Raw genomic sequence first — 18196 nt, 5'->3', positions numbered from 1 at the left:
GTTCAATCTGTACAGTACATTTATAATTAGCACTGACAGCCCCTAGGCCAGTGCTGTTTTGCCATAATATCCCTAGAGGCCCAGTCTGCGCTAATAACAGGACACCCAGCTCAGGGTCAGCATTCTGCGGTAATCATTGCAGGAGGGCACCGGGCTGGAGAGGCGCCTTTACTGCGCTGCTCCTACCAAACTTTATGACAGACAGGAAGTGGTGCTGATCCCCCACGTCCCCCTCCCCTGATTTGTGCTCCCTGGTCACAACAACTGTCCTGTCCCAGCCTTCTCTTCTGAGACCACATTTTTTTTTTAGTGACACTTAGCCTTCTTATAAAGTACAGTACACCACTGTATATAATACACAATTAAAACTAGGGAGAGTGTATATATATATATATATATATATATATATTTTTTTTTTTTTTTTTTGCTTTTTTTACATATTTTATTAAATATTTACTACATGCTAATCACCTTTCGTAGAATCTTTTAGGTCAAATGTGCAGGCAGTTAGTACAAACATTACATCTTTTGCCATCAGAATGCATTATATTATAGGTATACCAATTTGCATGTGCATATGTAAATGATCAATTATCCATTCTGGTGTGAATGATATAATGGATGCACTAACTACCTGTGCTGTTGATATGAAAGAGTCTATGAATGGTGATCAGCATATAGTAACTATTAGAAATGAAAAAATATATATTTAAACAAATTGTATTTAGTCTCCCTAATCCTAATAGTCACATGTCAAGAGGACATATTTATAGGAGGGTGCAAGTTCATAGTTTGTGAGGCGGTGTTAACCATCTTAACACCAATCTTGTGCCTGCTCCCATAGAGTTCAACAACTGTGATTATACCAGACAATTCATTGTTAGAATATTTAAACACTTCATGTTCCAATTCTCCATCTTTCTTGCTCCCTGCAACAGGAATACACAACAGGGTAACATATTATCCAAAGCTAGATATAGGCAATTGGGCTTTTACTCTCAATCCAAGCATAGGATGTTGTGATGTCATTCATAATATCACATGACCAATGACATCATACCACCTGCTGGATTGTGAACACAAATATATGAACTGTGGAAGAACCGTTACATAAGCTGTTTTTCACTCCAGATGAAAACTTTGATCACAAACACAAATAAGTCACCAGGAGAAGACCATAAGGTCACAACTTCACAGCTAAACCTACAAAAGCCTGGGGGGGAATTTATTTCATGCTATCCAAAACAAACAGGAAAAACTGCTCTGGCTTAATTACTGTACATATAGAAATGACACATAATACAATGTATTAGCTAATAAAGTGAAAGCTACACATAAAATCCCGACCCGGGCTGTCACATGTAAGCTTACTGCGATCTCACACCCCTCATCCTGTACAAAGGTATCTCGCCAGCCGTCAGCTTCCCCCACATATGCCCAAAGCATCACTATGGCATATATATAAGAAGGGGTGTGATATGCTGCCCGACAAAAGAGGAAATCCCGATCATCCTAAAGGTAAGTATTTACTAACCTAACCCCCCTAACCCTCCTTAGGGGTGCCTAACCCTAACCTCCCCCCCTGTACCTAACCCCCCTCTAAGTGCCTAAACCTAACCCCCCCTTCCCCGCTGCCTAAACCTAAGTCCTCCGGGGGGGTGCCTAACCCTAACCTCCCCCAGGGGGTGCCTAACCCTAACCCTCCCTCCCCCTAGCCTAACCCTAACCTCTCGGGGGGTGCCTAACCCTAAGTCCCCCCCGGGAGCCCTAAACCTAACCCTCCCCCCCCCGCGGCTGTCCGCTGAGGCGCCCGGCATCCGCTCGATCAGGATGCCGGGCACCGGTCTCCAGACATCGGGGAATTGACAGGCGTCTAGATTTACATGCCTGTCATTGGTCCCTAGTCGGAATAAAGCAGTCTGGAAGCCGGCGGTCGGCATTTAGACCATCGGCTTCCAGACTACATCCCATAAGAAGATTGGGTTCTCGGCACATAGACAAGATCTCAGTAACACCAGATGGATAACCAATCTGATAAATGAGCTCAGCAAACATCAGACACCTTCTCCTCTCCTGGTGTAGAGAGGACACCAGGACACCATGGCCGTGATGTCGCAGATGTTACAGGTCTTTGGCTTTCATGGGATGTTCCATGTGTTATATAATAACCAGGACAACAATGTCTTCTCCTCACCTCACCTGACAGGGTAAGAAAGAGTCCTTATATTTCAGCCGTAGCTCTTAGAGTTAATCTAACAAAATATCATTAAATTTCCAATTACTTTTCACCAAGCAACTAAACTTCCGCAGATATTACTTCTCTGTCAGGGCACAAAGTGCTGCCCACAAATTTCCTCATCGGTACGCTTCTAGAATTGTTCTACAAATCTTGTCTTCCAATGGAGACACTGTAAAATAAGATACCAGGGCGCTGCTCAACAGGCGCCTGTACGTAGCATAATAACCGCACTTATCCACTCAGGTAACTCAGGTCAGACGTAATGGACTTTGTTATACTGTATGTTCCCTGGGTCTAATGATCAACACAACAACACATAGGGCCTGAGGTCCACGCAGCCTGGTCTGCGCCTTTATGATAACGCTGCAACCGATTATCTTCTCACTGAGACGCCCACTGGCTGCAGCGCTAATCTGTCTCAGCGCATCTTTAGAGGCACCATCGCACCATCAAAGCTCGCACCAGCCCTGTGGCACGTGTAATTCTCCATCTGAAGATGGCGTTCTGTGTCTGCGCTACAGCGTGTTTAGATGCAGCCGCTGTCAGTGATGACCTTGTGTCTGCCTAACCCCCTCCCTGTTACCTCCCAGGAACAACCACTGAAATCCACGGCTCTTGCATCCAAATTTATTCTGCGTCTCCACCAGGATGTGTGCACGGCACTTCCAACATCGGCCACCTGCGTGATAATCAGCACAGCGTGCAGTTAGTGCACATCTCTAATCTGAATCAGGCCCGGACCGTTCTGCCCTTATCAGTGGTTCTTATCCTGGCTGTTAAGGTTCCAGATATAACCCCATAATTAGAAAAATAATACTGTATTGGCAATATCAAGCATTACAGGGGGGTGGGCAGAGCTGGATTAAGGGATAGGGGGGTACAGGGGTACGATGCGATGCCCGTGCATCACTCTCTGAGGGTCTCCCCCCCCCTGGCCGGATCACACTACTGCACTGTAAGTCCCATTCATAGTCTAAGGGCCAGATGAGTGGGGGCAATCTGGACAATGAGTGGGGGCATCCTGGATGACACGTGGGGGCCATCGGGATGAATCGGGGTGGGTCAGATGATGAGTGGGGGTGATGCTGACAACAGGGGCAGGGCTGGAGGAGTGTGGGTGGGCCCCTTTCTTAAGTGCCCCAAGCTGGATGGGACCTACAGTACACAAATTAAAGATGAGCGATACAGATTCTGAGGAATCCGAACCACTCCGAACAGATGGAATCCTGCCTGACTCGGATTCCACCTCGAGGCCGAACGTCACCCGGCCGACGTCAGATTCTCCCAAGACTCGGGTGACGTTCAGCCTCTATAAAAGGTGTGGGGGCCTGGGACTCGGCGCCATTTCTGCTATCTGCTGAGAGAGGACGAGTTTTTCCTTCCTGCCGCTGGACATTATTTTCGAGGGCATTATCCCTCTGTGTATATAACCTAACCTTCATGACTTCATTTTACTGGGCATAAGCCCACTGTGTATACAAGCTCCATGACTGTGCATAAGCCCACTGTGTATACAAACTCCGTAACTGGGCATAAGCCCACTGTGTATACAAGTTCTGTGACTGGGCATAAGCCCACTGTGTATTACAAACTCTGTGACTTTACTGGGCACAAGCAAACTGTGTATACAAGCTCCGTGACTGGGCATAATCCCACTGTGATACACCATTATCGATTCCTACCTATTGATTCCTACCTACCTTTACACTCTTAAATAATTGTTGCTGTTTAGCGTTATGAGTCGCACAAGAAATAATTGCTTTCAGACTTTGATTGTGGTTCCAAAGCACAAAAAGTTATTATTCAACATAAAAACAGATAGTTACACGCTGTGATCTAAATACAATTAGCGTAAATAAATCATACAGACCCAAGGTACAGTCGTTACATACACATGCGCTCTGGACCCAGATCCCGGCATCAAAGTAGAAACCTCCATCAACAGCAAAGCAAGAAGACTAGCATCCAGTTTCAGAGAGCATGCATATATACTCTAGCAGAGATAGACAATACAATAGAACAGTTTGGCATGATTCCATTGATTCTTCTTCCTGGTTCTTGTGTTACAGTATAGTTCATAGGTCAGTTCGTATGGACACAATCCAGCCTCCAACAGCCCTTTGTGTCCTTTTTCCCACTGCATAATAAATCTAAGCTGGCCACATTACAGAGTACATTTTAATGTTTTAACTCTCTATAGTCCATAATTTGCAGACGCATGTTCCAATCTTCTCACCGATGATACCGGAAATCTGTTCAGACACAGTGGATCAGTACAACACCAAACACGGTCTGCTTATCATATACTACACCTTAGATATCAAATAACCTTTATTTGACAACATTAATCATTACTGAATAAACCTTTAATATCACACTTTAATGCTAGGGAACCTTTTATGTAAGTGTGCAGTGTGTAAGTATTGAAATATTGAGAAAAGACGCTAGGTAGCGTTGTGCGACTACGTGTTTGTGGAGTACACCATGGTACGTGTTTTGCAGGGTTGATCATTTTATATGTTTTAGTGACTGTCTGCATTTATATGATGGGGACTTTTAACATCTTTCTAATGCATGGGAATCGCATGACGCTAAATAATAGCATCACCGTATGTACTTATAATGGGCGAGATTCGCTAAAATGACACTGGGTGGCCAGTCACAAAATGGCGTCTCATTGCCATTTGCAAAATGGCGTTTTGCAGATTTAATTTTAAACCGATTCTGTCTCAGCCAATTATCCGGCTTCGACAGTCCACCCTTTGATGGCAAACGACATGCTATCATACTCTGATTTTAAAATTAATTTAGGCTTACGTTATGACATATTATTTAATGTTATATTATGGGATGGCACAAGGTGGTTCTTAAACCATCAATAATGTGTCTCTAGTGAGGGGACATAAAACTACCATTATACGCACACCACGGATCTTGTGAGATCATGGGAAAGATGTGGGGATGCACCAATCCTATAAAGGAAGTCTTGAGGGGGAATAGGGATTTACATTATTTAAGATGTTTTAAAATAACATTTTAATAACACATTTCATACATGTCTAAATATAATACATTATACGATGGTACCTTCTAGTTCAGGGTTGTAATGCAGTCCTACATTTACCTCAGTATTCATATTGTCACTACTGACCACCATCATAATTTCATTCCTTTGATTCACCTTATCTTTACATTTTCCACATTTCAACACAGTAGGAACACACCTGACACATATGCCAATTACTAAGATGACAACCAATATAAGGATCAGGAGTTTACCTATGCTCACAATTATTTCCTGGACCCACTCTCCTAGACCTGAGAACCATTTCACTGGGTTCAACCAAGAAACCCCTTCCTCTACCTTTTCCTCTACTTCAGCCACTGAAGCATTATGGTTCTTTCGAAATTCCCATTTTAACTGCAAAATTTCATCCATCTTCCGGTCTATTACCTCCTTGGGTTCGCTGGTATCGTTTGTATTGTAAGTGCAACATTTTTTACAAAATTGGGTGGCCAAAGTTACGCAATACCCTCCAGTGACAGCTGTTAGATAATTTAACACTAGTCTATGTTGCATGAGTTCTTTCTTGTAAGCTTGCAACTCCCTGTGTACCTGAATGTGTCATCATACATCTCGGTTATATTATCTATTAATTTAGCAAGATCTTGGATATATCTAAAATTTAGTGTACCCCGAGCAATTCTGGTCGGATCCAATGCTACCAAAACTTGAAAGCCAGTTGTCTCACTAATTAACTGTGTGGCTTTATGCACATCACCAGGTATCATATTTCTATTGTCTCTGTGTTCATAATGTGTGTGAAGATATGGTGATGCTGTGTTTTTATGAATACCAAGTATTTCACCATGTGTAAGGGTCATAACCTCTGGAAGTACTCTTCCCAAATAACACAAACCTTCAGAACTCGGAGAGAGGCACTTATATGCTTTCCTTCCGCATATAAAATATACATCATCGGGGAGAACATAAGGAATAGAATGCATCATGATCATCCAACACATTTCCCTCACAAATATCTCAGGTTCTCCCATCTGGCTAATACACGTTTCTGGTTGTATAACCCTAGCACAGTACCCTTCTGGTATTCTGCCAACCATTTCTTTGGTGTTACTTAGTGTATATTTATACCGGAAGTGTCTTCCACCCGACCTAATTGTGCGTAACAGTTCATAATTCATAGGCTCATGGTCAGTTCTTTGTGAGAAGGTCATTGTCTGGTTATTCCCAGTCACCTCCCAACTTCCTGGTTCATTGGACTTTGTGATGTTCAAACATAAAAGTGTTTTATCTACCTGGTACTGGTGGAGTTTAAAATGAGGTGGTTTGGTGTTAAAAAAATTTCCATCCAGTGTCTTCCCTTTTTGTAATTCTAAAATCTCAGAGACAGTTAATGGAAATGGCACTAATCCTAAATTATGCTGTCTTTGGGGCACGTGAGAGCACACCCAACAGTCGGTTTGGTTTAAAATTTTGCCCACCATGGTATGATAATCCTCTAAAGGATACCCACCCCAATATTGGTTATACTTAGGTTGGCACTGTTGGATGCATCTCTCGTTGACTATGGACCCACAGAACTAGCGCATTCAATAATCCTCAGACGATAGATCTTCATACTGTCTCCGAGTATCCAGAAAAGCAGATCTCTTAACAATTACTGTACTGGGTTTGGTCAGATACTGCCCTTGTGACTGTATTGCTTTTTCTCCCGACTCCACTCCATTGATATCACCATCAGCTCCCCTCTCCGTCCTCTGTCCTTCATCACAGAAACCAGAGATCCCGAAACAACCCAAAATAATGAGGACTCTGGGAGAAAACACAAAGATAACCACAGCAGACCAATCCATTGCTGAAAACAAGGATCTACAAATTTCATTAGCTCAGGTATCTCTCTGTAACCTTTAACCTTCCCGGAACAGACTCGCAATTGACAGGTCTACGTTATCTGTCTCAATTCCGCCTTGTTTCTCCACCGGTTGGTTGAACTTCTTACAGTGAGTGGAATGGACCCAGGTATCTCTCTCCGGAACCTTCAATGAAGTTGTACTCATCAGCAACACCTGATACGGACCTTCCCACCGATCAGTGAAACAAACTGAACGGAAGAAATTTCTGATCATAACAAATTCTCCAGGTTCAACTTCATGACAGTTTGTTTCAGGCATATCATGTGACAACAATTTCAGTTTCTGCTGTTGCTGTTTTAACTGTTTACCCATTGTTATAAGATACCTTACAGTTACCTCGTTGTTACTTCTCAAGTCCTCCTGTGGGCTTATAATCAAATGAGGTTGTCTACCAAACAGTATTTCAAAGGGGGACAGATTGAGAGAGGGTCTAGGAGTTGTCCTGATATTATGAAGGACAAGTGGTAGTGCTTCTGGCCAACCCAGTCCAGTGTCCGACGTGATTTTACTTAATTTGTTTTTAATAGTCCCATTCATCCTCTCCACCTTGGCACTGGCTTGCGGTCGGTAGGGGGTATGAAGTTGATTATTAATACCCATCAACTTACACATATTTTGGAAAACATCACCTGTGAAATGAGTACCCCTATCACTCACAATAATTTTAGGGATACCATATCTGCATACAAACTCCTGAACAATTTTCTTGGCAGTAAATGCAGCAGTATTAGTGGCAGCTGGGTAGGCCTCAACCCAATTAGAAAACACATCAGTGCACACTAATACATACTTGAGATTCCTGCAGGATTTTAATTGATGAAATCAATTTGTATTACCTGAAAAGGTCCGCCGGTCGGAGGAATATGGGATGGTTCAGTAGGGATCGTTTTCCCAATGTTTTTCCTCAAGCAGGTCAGACAGGACATTGCTCTCTTTTCCACTTGAGAAGAAAAACCCGGTGCACACCAGTATGCTTTCACCAATTTGCACATATCTTGGTCAGACCATGCGCTGCCTCAGCCAGGCTTGGGTAGTACGCCTTGGGAGCCACTGGCTTACCTTGTCCATCTCTCCAGAGTCCAGAGGACTCTTGCCCACATCCCTTGGACTTCCAGACTGCCTTTTCCTGACTTGAACACAAATTTTGCATCTCAATTAATTTCAGCATATCAATCGTTTGAAAAGTCATCATTTGTTCAGTTGGTACATTCATTTTTAACCCTGCTGCCCATTTTGCAGCTTCGTCTGCCCTGTTGTTGCCCAGTGACAATGGATCATCCTCACATGTATGGGCTTTACACTTATTTACCGCCACTGCCTTAGGCGATTGGATTGCCATCAGTAGTCCTTTTATATGTCTGGAATGTGCTATTGGTGTGCCTGCTGCTGTCATAAATTTTCTCAGATGCCATAGAGTGCCAAAATCATGTACTATCCTGAAGGCGTACCTAGAGTCAGTGTAGATATTAGCAGAGTTACCTTTTGCTAACTCACATGCTCTCCTTAATGCCACCAGTTCCGCCACTTGGGCCGAGTGTGGTGGGTCTAAAGTTTTGGCTACTATAACGTCCTCGTCATTTACCACAGCATAACCTGTACATAACTCTCCAGTGTCAGTTTGTCTATGACAACTCCCATCCGTGTAAAATGTCACATCTACAATTTATAAGGGTGTATCCCGTATGTCAGGTCTTGCAGTAAAGATTTGATTCAGATATTCCATACAATTATGTGCATCAATATACCTGCAGAACTCACCTTTTGCCAGCGACTCACCTCTCTCCACCCTTTGTGCATCATGTTGCACATTTGGTAAATATATAGCTGGGTTAACGTACTGCACCTTTTGATGGTGATGTTTGCAGGTGCTATTAAGGCTAGTTCCCATTTTGTGAACCTAGCTGAGGAGACATGTCTGGTTTGGGCAGAGTTTAGCAAAGCAGATACAGCATGGGGAGTATAGACAATCATATCATGGCCTAGTACCACATCCTCACTCTTACTGACCAATAGAGCAGTTGCTGCTACACTTCTTAAACATGTTGGGAATGATCTTGCCACAGTGTCCAATTGTGCACTGTAGTAAGCTACGGGCCTACTGGCATCACCATGTTTTAGTGTGAGGACACCTGCTGCATAACCATCAGCTTCCATGCAATACAAATCAAAAGGTTTTTCATAATCAGGTATTCCCAATGCAGGTGCTCTTGTCAGACTATCCTTAAGATTAAGGAAAGCCTGATCTGATTCCTCTGTGTGTATGACATGATCGCGCTTTGAGGAAGAGACTATGGCCCTCATTCAGAGGCGGTCGCAAGAAGCGACTGCTCTCTCTGAATGAGGACCGCCACTTCATTTTTGAAGTGCTGCCTCCTGGTCATTAGTTAAGCTGTGGGTTACCACCCACAGCTTAGCGACTGACCAGGATGATGGTTGCGATGGTGAACACCATCGCGACCATCGGGCTTGCGACGAGACTCTAAGGTTGGGTCTTAGCAGCCCCAAGCCCCAGGGAGTTTCCTGCTCTAACCAAGCAGGAAGCTCCCCACTGACATCACTGATGATGTCAGTGCAGCTGCCCACAAAATGGTAGGCATTCCTTAAGGAACGCCTCCATTTTGGAAACCACCCCCCAGCCCACCTACAAAATGGGGTGAGCTGTTGATCAACATCGACAGCCACCCCTTTTGTAGAGAGCTCCGGAGCGAGAGAGTTTCTCACTCCAGGGCTTGAGCATGTGCAGTGCGGCCGCTGCGCGTGAGCAGGGCTAACTCTCGACCCGGTTGTGAGCACATCGGTGCTTGCGACTGGGTCTGAATGAGACCCTAAGTCCTGTAATGGCAAGGCCAAAATAGAAAAACCTGGGATCCACATTCTGCAGTATCCACACATTCCCAAGAAGGCATGAATTTGCTGTTGATTCTGTGGCAGTGTCATTGTCTGTATGGCTTGGATTCTGTCATTTGTCAGATGTCGTAACCGCTGGGTTAGGCAATGTCCCAAGTATTTAACCCTGGACTGGCATGGCTGTAGTTTGTCCTTAACAACCTTGTGTCTGTTTGCGAGAGATGAAGCAATAAAAGTTTAGTATCATTTAAACATGACATAAACGAATCAGAACATAACAATAAATCATCCACATATTGTATTAGAACAGATCCATTGGCATGTTCAAAAGATTGTAAACAGTCATGTAAGGCCTGGGAGAAGATACTGGGGCTATCTATGAAACCTGGGGCAATCGTGTCCATGTGTATTGTACACCCCTGTATGTAAAAGCAAATAGGTACTGACAGTCAGGATGAAGAGGCACAGAGAAGAAAGCAGAACAGAGGTCAATGACAGTGAAATGGGTTGCATTTGGTGGGATCTGCATAAGAATGACAGCTGGATTTGGCACTACGGGAAATTGGCTCTCTACTACCTTATTAACCCCTCTAAGGTCTTGTACCAGCCTATAAACCCTCCCACCACTTTTCTTCACAGGAAAGATGGGACTGTTGGCTACACTTGCTGTACGAACTAAAATTCCCTGCTGTAATCGCTCAATTATGGGATAAACCCCTAACTCTACCTGCTGTTTTAATGGGTACTGGGGAATTTTTGGAGCTTGCCTTACTGCTTTTTAGATTTACCATTACGGGAGCTACATTTGCCATTAATCCAGTGTCCAGTCCATCCTTGGTCCAAAGTGAATCTGGAATTTTGGATAATATTTGATCTACCTGAGATGGGTTTTTATCTGAACCGGTGGAGTGATAAATTATCCTTTGGGGAGTGTCCAACATATCCCTCAGCTCGTGCGCAACTCTCTCTGGGATATCTAGAAATATACCATCAGGGGTACAATATATGACACATCCCATCTTACATAACAAATCCCTTCCCAGTAGGTTAGTAGGAGCTGCTGCTGCCAGGAGAAAAGAATGCCTAGTATGCAATGGCCCAATAGTGACCTCTGTGGATTTAGTTACATGATAATATTGCACTTTACCCATTACACCCATTGCTGGTACTGTCTCGCTGGTCACCTGTAAGTTAGCGGGAGATTTTGTCACTGATCTGGTCGCCCCTATGTCTACAAGAAAAAGATGTTTAGTACCAGCTACATCAACCATCATCACCGCTTCTTCCCTAGTACTTCCCGTTAACCTATCTGTAGACTACAGGTATGACCTGACCCCTAGCATTGACATTCACTCTCCAACACAGCATTTAAGGCCACCATTGGAGCTGGTGACTGTTGAAAATTTCCTGTACTCTGTATATATCCCTTATGAGGATATCCAGGTACTCCCTGGTTAGGGGGTCCTACCTTCTTCACCTTACAGTTCCTACTAACATGTCCCACTTGGCAGTTAAAGCACCTTCGTGAGTGGGGTGGGTGAAAGGGTTGCTGTGTGGGTTGAGTGGTAGAGTAAGATTGTGGGTGTGGATAGGGATTTTGAGGGTAATATGGTGGCTATGGATAGTATGGGTTTTGTGGTGGTGCAGGATTGATGAGGACGTGTAGCTGTGCAGGTGCATGTGTGTCTGGTGGCTGTGATGTTACAGTCATTCCTTCTAGAGCTGGAATACTAACAGCCATTAGCTTCTCGCTCTGGGTCTCTCTCTTTTTGAGGATGTTTTTATCATGTTCAATAGCAGATTCCATGAGTGTGTCTACAGTAACTCCTCTCCAGCCAGGTAGTGAGGTCTGAACTTGGGTCTTTAGATTATCTTTTAGACCATCCATGAGTACAGTGAAGATCATTCCCCTATGATGAGTGCTATCTTTAATATCCTCTATCCCAATGTACTGGGTAATAGCCTGCAGAGCTCGGTTACAGTAATCCTCTGCAGATTCACTCTCTTTTTGTTTTATGGTGAAAATTTTACTCCAGTTAACTACTACTGGAAAATATACACCCAATTGAGTTATTATGCGGGTAATGTTACCTTGGTTACCCTCGTCTGTTATGGGACCATCTCCATCCAATACGCAATCCGTGATAAACTTTTTCATGTCGGTATTGTGTGGAAGACAGGCCCTTAACACCACTCGCCAATCTTTATTGGTTGGCTCGTGAGCATTAAACAAAATTTTTCAAAAATCTTTGGCATTTCGCTAATTCCTTTTTAGGGTCAGGGAAATCATTAATTATGGAATTTAGCTCAGCTCTTGTCCAAGGACAATGCATTGCTACCTCCCTTGTGGGCACTACACCGTTCGTATCCGCATTCCCATTTGGAACAGTTATTGTCTGAATGGGATGCAGACCGGCCGCACTGCTACTTTTGACCTTGTTACCTGGCTGGGGGTTTAGTCTATTACTGCTACGTATAGGGTAAACAACTTCCTGTACGGGTGCAGTGGATGTTAACACTTCCTGTACTATCACTGATGAAGATGGCGGCACCACTTGGGCTTGTTGTGGTGGAGCATCTATCATCTGCACAGCATTGGAAATGGCAGACATGACAATAGGCTCATCATCCGCATCATAAACATTTTCTTTGTGATTACTCAAGAGAGGGTACAAGTTACTTGTTACATTTTTATGGGTTTTTTCATTGACTGTACCTGCACCCCCATCCGCATAGGGTGGTGGTGGTGCGCGTGAACCACTGGCAATACCTTCCGCAATGCTACATTGCCATGGATGCGTGCTATTCTGAGGCATGCATGCACCGCAGTTTAGCGCCACATGTGCACTCTCCTATATTGTGCTCGTGACACTAGTTTGCGTCGCATGCACACCTTTAAGCCACGCATCCCCCTCATGCTGCCACAACTTTAAACACTCATTATATTTTTTCTTTTTAATTCGAGAGTGCACCCTACAGATGCTATCTCGGACATAGGGCCTGATTCAGACCCACTCGCGAGCGGCTGTCCGCTCGCAAGTGGGTCCTTCGCTCGTTGTGTCCGATCTGATAGAGCCAAAATCACTCCGGAGCTTGCGGTTGAAAACCTCAACCGCAGGCTCCGGCTCGCAAATTCGATGGTCGCGATGGTCTCGACCATCGCGACCATCACAATGCACGCTCGTATAGCCTGTGGGTGGTGACCCACAGCTTTACGAGCGTCCAGGAGGACGCTCCATGAAAATGGAGCTCGGCCCTCATTCAGAGCGTGCGCTCTGCTCAGAGCGTACGGCTCTGAATGAGGGCCATTGTTCAATACATCTTTATCAAAGCTGCCAATTATGGGAAACGGTCTAACACTCTTCATCGTCATTTTAAACCATACATCACAGTACCTAGTTGCATAAGCACCGTACCTAGTATGCATAATATGCCGTGCCGACCCAAGCGGCGCTTCCAACAGCAGCACATCCTATAACATCTCTACTGTTTGCTTGGCTCCCATCTTGTGAGAACCCTAAGCTTTCAATAGAGATTTAGACTGGTGGAAGAATGTCAAGGCTAATTTCACTCACCTGTGGACGATATTAACAGGATGCGCCCACACACCTATGGAAGAATAACCAGGCTGCTTCCACGCACCTAATCCCTTTTTGACTACCTTTCAACTGCTAGCATGTAGGCATTCCAATAACACCTACCCTTTTCATTGATTTCTTCCACCCTCTACTCAGTTCACAATCACAATTTGCCACAACTGTGCGGTTCAATTACAATGCTCAAATAACCCTAACTGATCACTGAATGCTGCAATCACACTGCGAGCCAAAACTACAACAAAGACAACTACACCTGCTTATGTGTATAGACTGCGGTATCTACTACCGAGACACTAGGCCAACAAAAGGGGCCTAGCACTTAAGGGTCCTACGATACCCGTAACTAGGGAACATGTTACCCCTACCAACAAATATTCACTGTTACACACCCTTTTCCTGCGCAGAAAAATACACATTTTCCCAGATTATGGCAACACTGACTAAGATATTTATAACAATGCTATCTATCAATATCACCATGCAATCTCAACGGTTTTGTTTGAAACACGTGGCAGCAATACAGGAAATACGTATACGCTATTGTGCGACTAGTCGCATACACAATAATGCGACTACTACACAAAACGTATTATTACCCTTACGCTATTGTGCGACTTCCCCTTTTTAACATAAAATTCTATCAACAAAAGAAAACAAACTTTTTCCTCCCTTGTCCCTGGATTCTAATCAGTGCTCCTTAAACCACAAAATAACGGGTAGCGGGCTCTCAGCAACAAAGTGGTAGCAGATTTTCAAAGGCACAATGCGTTCTCCTGCTATGGCGCCTACACCCTTTTGCTGAGAGATCACTGACCGAGTGTTACCATATGACTGGTAGTGTGATTTACACTGCGAGACCCCAACTATCGATTCCTACCTATCGATTCCTACCTACCTATACACTCTAAAATAATTGTCGCTGTTTAGCGTTATGAGTCGCACAGTAAATAATTGCTTTCAGACTTTGATTGTGGTTCCAAAGCACAAAAAGTTATTATTCAACATAAAAACAGATAGTTACACGATGTGCTCTAAATACAATTAGCGCAAATAAATCATACAGACCCAAGGTACAGTCATTACATACACATGCACTCTGGATCCAGATCCCGGCATCAAAGAAGAAACCTCCATCAACAGCAAAGCAAGAAGACTAGCATCCAGTTTCAGAGAGCATGCATATATACTCTAGCAGAGATAGACAATACAATAGAACAGTTTGGCATAATTCCATTGGTTCTTCTTCCTGGTTCTTCTGTTACAGTACAGTTCATAGGTCAGTTAGTATTGACACAATCCAGCCTCCAACAGCTCTTTGTGTCCTTTTTCCCACTGCATTATAAGTCTAAGCTGGCTACATTACAGAGTACATTTTAATGTTTAACTCTCTATGGTCCATAGTTTGCAGACACATGTTGCGATCTTCTCACCGATGATACCGAAAATCTGCAAAGACACAGTGGATCAGTACAACACCAAACACGGTCTGCTTACCATGTACTAAACCTTAGATATCAAATAACATTTATTTCACAACATTACTACTACTGAATAAACCTTGAATATTACACTTTAATGCTAGGGAACCTTCTACTGTGCAATGTGTAAGTATTGGGGTATTGAGAAAAGATGCTAGTTAGTGTTGTGCGACTACATGTTTGTGGAGTACACCATGGTACGTGTTTCGCAGGATTGATCATTTTATATGTTTTAGTGACTGTCTGTATTTATATGATGGGGACTTTTAACATCTTTCTATTGCGTGGGAATCGCACAATGCTAAATAATAGCATTGCCGTATGTACTTATAATGGGCGAGATTCACTAAAATGGCGCTGAGCGGCCAGTCATAAAATGGCGTCTCGTTGCCATTCGCAATATGGCGTCATGCAGTTTTAATTCTAAACCGATTCTGTGTCAGCCAATTATCCGGCTTCGACACTGTGACTGGGCATAAGCCCACTGTGTATACAAGCTCTGTGACTGGGCATAAGCCCACTGTGTATACAAGCTTCGTGACTGGGCATAAGCCCACTGTGTATATACAAGCTCCATGACTGGGCATAAGCCCACTGTGTATACAAGCTTTGTGACTGGGCATAAGCCCACTGTGTGTATACAAGCTCCGTGACTGGGCATAAGCCCACTGTGTATATACAAGCTCCGTGACTGGGCATAAGCCCACTGTGTACACAAGCTCTGTGACTGGGCATAAGCCCACTGTGTATACAAGCTCTGTGATTGGGCATTAGCCCTCTGTGTGTATACAAGCTCTGTGACGGGGCATAAGCCCACTGTGTGTATACAAGCTCTGTGACTGGGCATAAGCCCACTGTGTATACAAGCTCTGTGTCTGGGCATAAGCCCAATATTTATACAAGCTCTGTGACTGGGCATAAGCCCACTGTATATTACAAACTCTCTGACTTTACTGGGCATAAGCCCACTGTGTATATAAGCTCTGTGACTGGGCATAAGACCACTGTGTGTACAAACTCAGTGACTTTACTGGGCATATGCCCACTGTATATACAAGCTCTGTGACTGGGCATAAGACCACTGTGTGTACAAACTCAGTAACTTTACTGGGCATATGCCCACTGTGTATACAAGCTCTGTGACTGGGCATAAGCCCACTGTGTGTATACAAACTCTATCACTGGACATAAGCCCACTGTGTATACAAGCTCCGTGACTTACTGGGCATAAGCCCACTGTATAAGCCCACTGGGCATAAGCCCAATAAGCCCACTGTGTATACAAGCTCCGTGACTGGGCATAAGCCCACTGTGTATACAAGCTCCGAGACTTACTGGGCATAAGCCCACTGTATAAGCCCACTGGGCATAAGCCCAATAAACCCACTGTGTATACAAGCTCCGTGACTGGGCATAAGCCCACTGTGTATACAAGCTCCGAGACTTACTGGGCATAAGCCCACTGTATAAGCCCACTGGGCATAAACCCAATAAGCCCACTGTGTATACAAGCTCCGTGACTGGGCATAAGCAAACTGTGTATACAGGCTCCATGACTGTGTATACAAGCTCCATGACTGGTCATAAGTCCACTGTGTATACAAGCTCCATGACTTACTGGGCATAAGCCCACTGTATATACAAGCTCCTTGACTGGGCATAAGCCCACTGTGTATACGAGCTCCGTGACTGGGCATAAGCCCACTGTGTATACAAGCTCCATGACTTACTGTTCAATAAGCCCACTGTGTATACAAGCTCCGTGACTGGGCATAAGCCCACTGTGTATACAAGCTCCATGACTGAGCATAAGCCCACTGTGTATAAAAGCTCCGTGACCTGGCATAAGCCCACTGTGTATACAAGCTCCGTGACTGGGCATAAGCCCACTGTGTGTATACAAGCTCCATGACATGGCATAAGCCCACTGTGTGTATACAAGCTCCGTGACTGGGCATAAGCCCACTGTGTGTATACAAGCTCCGTGACCTGGCATAAGCCCACAGTGTGTATACAAGCTCCGTGACTGGGCATAAACCCACTGTGTGTATACAAGCTCCGTGACTTACTGGGCATAAGCCCACTGTATATACAAGCTCCGTGACTGGGCATAAGCCCACTGTGTATACGAGCTCCATGACTGGGCATAAGCCCACTGAGTGTATACAAGCTCCATGACTGAGCATAAGCCCACTGTGTATACAAGCTCCGTGACTGGGCATAAGCCCACTGTGTATACAAGCTCCATGACTTACTGGGCATAAGCCCACTGTATATACAAGCTCCTTGACTGGGCATAAGCCCACTGTGTATACGAGCTCTGGGTCTCGGCATAAGCCCACTGTGTATACAAGCTCCATGAATTACTGTTCAATAAGCCCACTGTGTATACAAGCTCCGTGACCTGCATAAGCCCACTGTGTATACAAGCTCCATGACTTACTGTTCAATAAGCCCATTGTTTGAATACAAGCTCCGTGACTGGGCATAAGCCCACTGTGAGTATACAAGCTCCGTGACTGGGCATAAGCCCACTGTGTGTATACAAGCTTCGTGACTGGGCATAAGCCCACTGTGTATACAAGCTCCATGACTGTGTATACAAGCTGTGTATACAAGCTGTGTATACATGCTCCATGACTGGTCATAAGCCCACTGTGTATACAAGCTCCGTGACTTACTGGGCATAAGCCCACTGTATATACAAGCTCCTTGACTGGGCATAAGCCCACTGTGTATACGAGCTCTGTGTCTGGGCATAAGCCCACTGTGTATACAAGCTCCATGACTTACTGTTCAATAAGCCCACTGTGTATACAAGCTCCGTGACTGGGCATAAGCCCACTGTGTATACAAGCTTCATGACTGAGCATAAGCCCACTGTGTATAAAAGCTCCGTGACCTGGCATAAGCCCACTGTGTATACAAGCTCCGTGACTGGGCATAAGCCCACTGTGTGTATACAAGCTCCATGACTGGGCAGAAGCCCACTGTGTGTATACAAGCTCCGTGACTGGGCATAAGCCCACTGTATGTATACAAGCTCCGTGACCTGGCATAAGCCCACTGTGTGTATACAAGCTCCATGACTTACTGTT

The 18196-nt window shown here is 44.5% G+C and overlaps 1 protein-coding gene across 1 annotated transcript in view; it reads left to right on the top strand.

The window, feature by feature from the left end:
• Window positions 1-18196, top strand: part of LOC148505736 (uncharacterized) — a 155825-nt gene that overhangs the window by 105929 nt on the left and 31700 nt on the right. The gene's annotated exons all lie outside the window — the stretch shown is intronic.

The sequence above is a fragment of the Taudactylus pleione genome, unplaced genomic scaffold, assembly GCF_031769625.1.
Source record: "Taudactylus pleione unplaced genomic scaffold, aTauple2 ptg000440l, whole genome shotgun sequence".
Classification (NCBI taxonomy): Eukaryota; Metazoa; Chordata; class Amphibia; order Anura; family Myobatrachidae; genus Taudactylus; species Taudactylus pleione.
Note: the sequence above shows the minus strand (reverse complement) of the source record. Positions and strands in the feature narration are given on the sequence as shown.